General features: G+C 35.9%; 1 protein-coding gene across 1 annotated transcript in view; it reads right to left on the bottom strand.

Annotated features, from left to right (window-relative positions):
- The window catches only part of Dmd (dystrophin), a 1523318-nt gene that overhangs the window by 1179087 nt on the left and 334372 nt on the right, over positions 1 to 9859 (bottom strand). The window lies entirely within an intron of this gene.

Genomic DNA, 9859 nt, shown 5'->3' with positions numbered 1-9859 from the left:
CTTTCTTTCTTTCTTTCTTTCTTTCTTTCTTTCTTTCTTTCTTTCTTCTTTTTCTTTCTTTCCTTCCCAAACATTAGTTAAGTGGCTTTGAACTTCTACATACTCCTGCCAATGATAATAGTACACACAAAAAAAAATGGAATAGGACTCATTACTTGTGAATGAAATAACTTTTCTGAAATCTTTGGGAAGTTATTATTTAATTAAGGAGCCTCATGAATTATTTGTGTGCATATTTTATATTACATTACTTCTCTGTTGGAGCTAGGTACATACTCCTTTATTTTGTGAGATAAAGAAAACAGTTCATGCCTTTAGTAAAAGGTAAAAGATTTATAGGATCCGAAGAGAAATGAGAGCCTTTAGAATCAAGATATTATCTCACAGAATTATTGGTGTAATCTTGAATGATATCATTTTATATCCAAAAATATAAAAATGAAATTTTTCATTATGACTGCAAATAAAATTATCAGATATTCCAATTGTCTAGTACTACCAAATACATAAAAGCTAATGACATTTTAAATTTCAATTAAAATACTTCCTTTGGAAAAATAAATGTATTAAAATTTATCAGACATATTAACTAGGAAATGAAGAATTTATTTTAATAAATATAAGAAAAACTCACATTGCTTTTGGTCACTGACATCGGGTTATTAATATAAAAAAATGAGTAGAAGAACACCTAGGAAGGTGCTATATTTCTTCAAGATGAAATAATTTGAAAAGTCTAGTTGATTTTTAACATATAAGAAATACACAGAATAAGATGCTTTTAGGAATTCTGAATAGTAGTGACCATAGTTAACCATCCTTTTATAGTTTTCAGAACAACTTATGAATGCTTCCTTTTTAAAGTTAAAATATAAGTTTTTAAATTTATTTATTACTTATTACAATTTATTCTTTTATCCAAGCTGTAGACCTTACCTCTTCTCTTCCCAGTTCTACCCTTCCTCCTTCTCCCATGCTCCTCTCCTAGTCCACTGATTGAAGAGGTCCTCCTCCCCTTTTTACTGACCCTACCCATCAGGTCTTATAAGGACTGTCAGCATTGGCTTCCTTTGTGGCCTAGCAAGGATGCACTCCTAAGGATGAGGTGATCAAAGAGTCAGCCACTGAGTTCATGTCAGAGAGTCCCTGTTCCCCTTACTAGCGAACCCAAATGGATACTGAGCTGCTATGAGCTAAATGATGCTTTTTTAAAAAATATTTTTATTTTTGTTTTTTTTATATTAATTAGTTTATTCACTTTGTATACCAGCTGTATCCCCCTCTCTTATCAACCCTCCCAACACCTAAATGATGCTACTTGATATAAAGTTAGGAAGACATTTATAAATGTAATATGTGTGAAAATGTTAGTTTGAGTTCTTGACTTTTAACACTATTGAATAACTTTAGTGTTTGCCACAAGAATTAAATCACATATATACACATACATATATCTATATAATATATAAAGAAATATACATTATTGATTTTAAAATATAAAATAATGAAACCTATAATAACATTTATTATATATTGTATAAATAATTATTTTATATATTAATAAACATATAATAATTATTGCTGCAAGTTGGTTTAATTATTTTTAATACCTCAAGGTATAAAATAGATAAATGTTAATTCTTACAATTTATTATGTCATTTTTATATGGCAATCCAAATTTGTTTTTCAATATAATTAAGAAATATGCAGTATTCCCTGAAATAGTACATCCTTTATGAGAAACACTAATGGCATATATACTTGAAGAGACAAAGGAAGATGAATAAATACTAACACTAATACTTAATCCTAATATTAATATTAATACTAAATACCATTATCCTGAAAATCCTAGGCCTACACATTGAGGGAAGTAAAACTAGACAATAAAAGATATAAAGTTTTTAATTTTTTTTATGTTATTTAACTTTGTGTGTATATGTGTGTGCACATGCATGTGTGTGTATCTGTGTAGTGGTGCACAAATGCCATAGCATGTTTGTAGAAGGTAACAGGACAGCATTTGGAAATAGATTGTCTTGTTCCACAGAGCGACTTAGAGATCAAACTCAGATTATCAAAAATGTCCTTTTACGTACTGAGCCATCTCATCCATCAAAATATGTTTTTGTTCTTAAAGATCATTATTTAATTTCAGGCTGTAAGTCATGTACCTGTAAAATGATGTATTACATATTCTTATACTACATAATAAATAATATATGGACAGTGTGGAATTTAGAGCAGAAAATGTGACTTTTTTGTCTTTTTTAAGTTTTATTTCTTTTTTTAATTTTTCTTTTTTTAATATTAGTTACAGTTTGTTAACTTTGTATCCTTGCTGTATCCCACTCCCTCTAACACCCACATCTCCTCCCTGCCCCTTTCCAAATTCACTAATAAGGAAGAACTTCCTCCCTTTATATCTGATACTGGTTTATCAGGTGTCTTCAGGACTGGCTGCAAAGTCCTACTCTGTGGCCTAGCAAGACTGCTTCTCCCTGGGGGTGGTGGTGTCAAAGAGCCTGTCATCGAGTTCATGTCAGAAAGAGTCCCTGTTCCCCTTATCAGGGTACCCACTTGGATACTGAGCTACCAAGGGCTATATCTGAGCAGGGGCTCTAGGTTGCATCCATACATGGTCCTTGTTTGGAGAAACAGTCTCATAAAAGACCCCTGTGCCCAGATATATTTGGTTCTTGTGGAACTCCTGTCCTCTCAAGGTAGTATTAACTCCCCCTCCCCTTTTCTCCTAGGCATATAATCCAAAAGAGGCTCAAGTACACAACAAGGACATTTGCTCAACCATGTTTGTAGCAGCTTTATTCGTAATAGCCAGAACCTGGAAACAACCCAGATGTCCATCAACAAAGGAATGGATACAGAAATTGTGGTACTTTTACACAATGGAATACTACTTAGCAAATAAAATGAGAAAATCATGAAATTTTCAGGCAACTGGTGGGACCTAGAAACGATCATCCTGACTGAGGTATCACAAAAGCAGAAAGACACAAATGGTATATACTCACTTATATAGACCTATAAGATAAGATAAAGATACTGAAATCTATCCACCTAAAGAACATAAACAAGAAAGAGGATCCAGAGTAATATGAACAATCCTCACTTAGAAAGACAAATAGAATGGACATTGGATGTAGGAGCAAACAAGTAACAGGACAGCAGCCTACCACAGAGGGCCTCTGAAAGACTCTACCTACCTAGCAGTATATCAAAACAGATATTAAGACTCGTAACCAAACCTCCAGCAGAATGTAGGGAACCAAAAAAAGTTTTATTTCTTATCTTCACAATGTATTCACTATATATCCCTGAACTCCCCCAGTCCCACACTCCCTCCTTCTTCCCCTCATCCCCTACCTGTAGTCCACTGAAAGAGGAAGTTCTCCACTATTGCCATTTGCCCATAGTTTGTTAAATCTCAACAGGACTGCTTTGAACTTTTTCCTCCGTGGCCTGGCAAGGCTGCATCATCAGGGGCAAGTGATCAAAAAGCAGTCAACTGAGCTTTGATCACCTCACCCTGAAGAGGTGGTCTTACTAGGCCACAGAGAAAGAGGATTCACATACTCCTGATTAGACCTGAAGGCTAGGATAAGATAGTAGAGGAGGAGGAACTCCCCTATCAGTGGACTTGGCTGAAGGAAGGGAGAAGAGGGAGGGAGGATGTTACCAGGAAAAGAAGAGCTAGAGGGCTACAGCAGGAATACAAAGAGAATAAATTCTGATAAATAATAATAATAAAGAAAAATTAAAAATGAATGAAATTGAAATTTTAGAACAGTTTTAATGTTGATTGCATGTTGTAAAGAATAGACATCATGCTACCAAGATTCATTATCATTCTATATTCATAAAGTATTTATGTTTCTAATTTATGTATCAAGAAAACACAGGGAAACATATGAAAGAAGGGGGAGTTAGTACGACCTGGAGATGACAGGAGCTCCACAAGGACCAAATATATCTGGGCACAGGGGTCTTTTCTGAGACTGATTCTCCAACCAAGGACCATGCATGGATATAACCTAGAACCCCTGCTCAGATGTAGCCCATGGCAGCTCGGTATCCAAGTGGGTACCCTAGTAAGGGGAACAGGGACTGTCTCTGACATGAACTCAGTGGAGGGCTCCTTGACCTCTCCACCCCCCAAGGGAGGAGCAGTATTGCTAGGCCACAGAGGAGAACATTGTAATCAGTCCTGAAGATACCTGATAAACTAGGGTCAGATGGAAGGGGAAGGAGGTCCTCCCCTATCAGTGGAGTTAGAGAGGGGCAGGAAGGAGATGAGGGAGGGAGAGAGGATGGGATTAGGAGGGAAAGAGGTAGGGGCCTACAGGTAGGATACAAAGTTAACAAACTATATTAAAAAATTAAAATTTAATTAAGAAAGAAAACACTACTAAAATATTTTAATGTGGAAATGTACTACTGACTTTCCACAACAAAGTAATATTAATAATGAGCTTCAAATTTTTTTCACTATGCTCATCTGTACTAAAAGATTTTGATAATGAGCCAATGTCATTTTATGTGGTAATATTTCCTTGCTAGCTAATGGTTGTTGCTATCTGACTCAGTCAGAGCTCTCTTGCTTACTCTGTATATTGAAAGTTCCCTGTCTTTTCTATCTGCCTTAAAAAAATCAGAGACTACAGCTCAGGTTTTAGCATATTGAGATTACATGTACACAGATTAACAATGTGATACATGTTTCAGTTTTATTGAAAATTCTGCATAGAGAGATGAAAAAAATGCATGGTCTCCTCACCAAATCCCAATTTACTATGTCATGTCAAAATTAATCACATGAATATCCAAAGATATATGGATCAATAAAAATAGAAAATGAGAATCTTTTTTGATACTTTTATTTCCTAGAGTGAAAAAGAGATTATAACAAGTTAATATCTAGTATAATAATAGCTAAGTCATGTAAAATTTATTAAAATAAAATCAATTGTGGAAATTATCAAATCAAAGTACTTAGAAGTAGAAGAATCATTTCACATATTCATTGTTTTAAAGCCTTAACTAGATATGTTTGTTTTCCTTAAAGGAATGTCTATTTCTTCCCATCAATTTCCCCCTTTTCCATTATTGAGCACATTTAGACTATAAACATACGAAGGATGGAGATAGAAAAATATGGACAATGAACTTGACATCAGAGAAATTGTTGTCTAGTAAATGATATTGATTAAGCAAGAGGCAACTATAAGGTTTTGTGTTGAACTTTCAGATGAGATAATTATAAAATACATAGAAAATAAGCCTAATAGTTATTAGAATATGATATTTCTACTCTGATAGTCTTGTACCCTTACATAATTATTTTTCTTCTCTTGCTCCAGTATAAACTCATTCATGTCATTTAAGATTTGTGAAGAATTTTTTTAACTTTTTAAAATCTTTCATAATTTTTCTTTTATTCGAAAGTAGACTTTTATACAGTATATTCTAAATACTGTTTCCACTTCCTTCTCCCATTCAGATCCAAAATTAAAGGAGATCTATTGGACAAGTAATTAACAAATATATCCAAATATCTTCAAAAATATTGAACCTGTCACATCTAACAGGTAAAGAAATACAATCAGGCACATAAGCTTTTCCTTTTCAATTTGTTACTGTTGAAAAAAATCTTGCATGCATATGTGTTTTGATCAAGTCTACACCTACTCCTTTCTTTCTAATTTTCCTTTTCTTTATTAACTTTTATTTTTTTATATTAATCACAAGTTATTTAATTTGTATTCAAGCCTTAGTCTCCTCTGTCATTCCCTCCCAATCCCACTCTCTCTCCTTCATCTCCTCCCTATCCCTTTCTAAGTCCACTGCTAGGGGAGGACCTCTTCCCTTTCCATCTGACCCTAGCTTATCAGGTATCTTCAGGACTGGCTGTCATGTCCTCCTCTGTGGCCTAGCAAGACTGTTTCTCCCTTGGGGAAGGAGGGGAGGGGAGGTAAAGGAGCCAGTCATTGTTCATGTCAGAAATAGTTCCTGTTCCCTAATTCTTCTTTATACTCCACCATTCTTCCCTCTCAACAACATGCATGTTTTTAAGTCATCTAAAAACACGTTGTGCTTTCATGAGAATAAGGTCATCTGTAAATTTTGTGAATCCTCTCATGGATTGCGTTCTTAAAGAAAACTTACTCTTCACTTGTAGCCATGTATTTATAACAGCTCATCAAAAAATTATATTCTTTTTTTCTGAATTTTTTAAATTTTTTTATTAATTACACTTTATTCATTTTGTATCCCCCCATAAGCCCCTCCCTCCTCCCCTCCTGACCCCACCCTCCCTCCCCTTTCTGCATGCATGCCACTCCCCAAGTCCACTGATAGGGGAGGTTCTCCTCTCCTTTCTGATCTTAGTCTATCAGTTCTCATCAAAAGTGGCTGCATTGTCCTCTACTGTGGCCTGGTAAGGCAGCTCCCCCCTCAGGGGGAAGTGATCAATGAGGAGGCCAATCAGATTATGTCAGAGGCAGTCCCTCTTCCCATTACTATGTAATCCACTTGGACACTGAACTGCCATGGGCTACACCTGTGCAGGGGTTCCAGGTCATCTCCACGAATAGTCCTTGGTTGGAGTATGATTTTCTGGGAAGTTCCCTGTGTTCAAATTATCTTGTTCTGTTGCTCTCCTTGTGGAGTTCCCATCCCCTCCAGCTCTTACTATTTCCCACTTCTTACATAAAATTCCATTCACTCTGCCCATCAGTTGGCCATCAGGCTCAGCATCTGCTTTGACAGTCTATACTGCAGAAGCTTTCAGAGGCACTCTGTGGCAGGTTTCAAGGTTGTTTCCTGTTTTCTTCTGGCTTTCAGAGGCCCTCTGTAGCAGGTTCCGAGGTTGTTTCCTATTTTATTTTTCTTCTCATGTCCATCCTCTTTGCCTTTCAGGATGGAGATTGAACATTTTAGTTAGGGTCCTCTCTTTTGCTTAGTTTGTTTAGATGTACAGATTTTACTGGGTTTATTCTATATTGTATGTTTATATGAGTGAGTATATACCATGCCTGTCTTTTTGCTTCTGGGACAACTCAGGATGATCCTTTCCAGGCCCCACCATTTACCTGCAAATTTCATGATTTTCTTATTTTTCATTGCTGAGTAATACTCCATTGTATAGATGTACCACAGTTTCTGGCTCCATTCTTCAGTTGAGGGGCATCTGGGTTGTTTCCAGCTTCTGGCTATTACAAATAAATCTGCTACAAACATGATTGAGCAAATGTCCTTTTTGTGTACTTGAGCCTCTTTTGGGTATATGCCTAGGAGTGTTATAACTGGATCTTGAGGAAGCTTTATTCCTAGTTGTCTGAGAAAGCGCCAGATTGATTTCCAGAGTGGTTGTACCTACAGACTGGGAAAGGATCTTCACCAACCCTATATCTGACAGAGGGCTGATATCCAGAATATGTAAAGAACTAAATTTAAAAGACAATAAATCAAGCATTTCAATTAAAAAAATGGGGTAGGGACTTAAACAGAGAATTCTCTGTAGAAGAATATAGAATGGAAGAGAAACACTTAAAAATATACTCTTATTCCTTAGCCATCAGAGAGATGCAAATCAAGCTTGTTCTTAACCAATTCCTCCTGCAAACAAATGTGAGGGCTGCACAGCCTACTTAAATTCAACTCAAATAGTTTTTACTACTTCACTGTACAAACTGTGAAAATTATCGACCTTACAAAAGTAGATATTTGGTTTTCAAACACAAAGTAGTTCCACCAACTTGTTGTAAATATAACCTCTCACACTGTTCTCTTCCTTTAAATAGTAACCGAAGTGCACATTTTCTGAACTTTTTCCAGGTGATAGTCTTTATCCACTGAAGAAGATGCCAAAGGCTCCAGTTCCAAGTGGCCAGCTTTTCAATAAGACAAAGCATAATGTTGCATGCAAAGTGTCAATGTAATCACAGGAAGGACATTCTATTTCTCATAAAAATATGTTTCAAATTTCTGGATAAATCTGTTGGTAGAGTGTTTACCAGTGTTAATTCTGGAATATGACCTGAGTTCATAAACTGCTATTCCTTTTGTCAAAAAAAAGGAGAGGTAAGCTGGTGTTATGTCAGAGGCTAAAGAAAGAAATTGAGAATCTCTTTGAGTTTTTCAGTAAATGAATATGGAAGCAGAGCACTAAAATTCAGATGTAAGTGAAATGAAAATTTTAGGGGAAGTATGCACTTAAATGTCTAAACTGGACTGTAGTAGGCCTGCTTAAGGGACAGTACCATATAACTCATAGCTGATATATGCCCCAAAACAAATGTGTATATTATAAATTGATAAAATAATTCAATAAAGTAATATTTCCCTATGAACATGTAGAAATTCAGAATGATCCTGGGACAAAAATATATGCAGCAAGTGGCTGAATAATATAGGTTCTGAAAGACAGGAACTCAACTCATTTTGTACTGTTATCTGGGCAGAAACACATGTTCCAGTCTTTTCTCACTGACTCGTTTAAAAGACAATGGGGTTTATTTCTTTGAAGCATTTGTTTGTGATAATTATAGTTCCTACGAATTAAACAAAGTATAGTAACTGCTAGTTCTAAAACATTTCTAAAATATTACTACACAAATATTATTTTAGTAAACAAAACTATGGAATAATGAGTTATGACCAATAGAATAATGAATTATAACCAGTTTGTTAAACTGATAAGCCACAGCTTAGCTTTGAGTTTATAAAGAAACTAAGGTAAAAACAATATTTTAATTCTGTGACAGACTGATAGTAGCACACATTATCTAGAGTATTAACCATTTGCATTATTTAGTGTTTTTGTTGAGGCAAACTCTTTAAATGTATTTTCACCCTCCACAGAGGACCTTTGAAAGATTCTACTCACCAGGGTATCAAAGGAGATACTGAGACTCAAAGCCAAACTTTGAGTAGAGTGCAGGAATCCTTTTGGAAGAAAAGGGAGATAAAAAGACCTGGAGGGGACAGGAACTCCACAAGGAGATCAACAGAGCAAAATAACTGGGCCCATGGGGGCCTGCAGAGAACAATACAACTAAACAGCATGCTTGGAGAGTTCCTAGACCACTTGTTCAAAGGAAGCCCACTGGCTGCTCAGTTTCTAAGTGAGTTCCCTAATGAGAGATACAGGGGCTATCTCTGATATGAACTCAGTGGCAGTGAGTGAAGTGTCACTTCATTTCTCCTTGTGGGCTGTAGCCTTGGCAGGCCACAGAGGAAAATGATGCAACCAGCACTGATGAGACCTGATAGGCTAGAGTCAGATAGAAGGGGTAGAGACCCTTCTCCTATCAGGGGACTAGGGAAAGGGCATAGGGGGAGAAGAAGAATGGTGGGTGGGACTGGGAGGAGATGAGGAAGGTGGTTTCAGCTGGGAAACAATGTGAATAAATTGTAATGAATAAATATATAAAGAAAATTAAATTTAAAAATAAAAATTTAATTACTTTCTTCTTCAAGAGGGAAGAACCAGGGCAAAGTCACAATCTGAACCAAGCTAATTTAAATGAAAACAGTACAAATAACTCAATGTCCTATGTCTGGGATAAACACACAATTTTCTGGGCTCTGCCAATAGGTTTGCTCTAGCTCTTCACTCTGATGCACACACAGTTTATCTTCTAGGATCTGGTTGGCTTCACTCCACTACTGCTGCTGCTGTTCTTGGTAGGCATCTCATGGTACTGACTCTAAAACTGCTGGAGTCCCTTGCTGTGACTTGGTTGCACTTTCACAAATAGCCTGTCACAGGCTTCCTTCCTCTTGCCAAGCCTCATATATATATATATATATATATATATATATATATATATATATATA

This window comes from Psammomys obesus, unplaced genomic scaffold (genome assembly GCF_907164565.1).
Source record: "Psammomys obesus unplaced genomic scaffold, mPsaObe1.curated_primary_1811, whole genome shotgun sequence".
In the NCBI taxonomy this organism is placed as follows: domain Eukaryota; kingdom Metazoa; phylum Chordata; class Mammalia; order Rodentia; family Muridae; genus Psammomys; species Psammomys obesus.
Note: the sequence above shows the minus strand (reverse complement) of the source record. Positions and strands in the feature narration are given on the sequence as shown.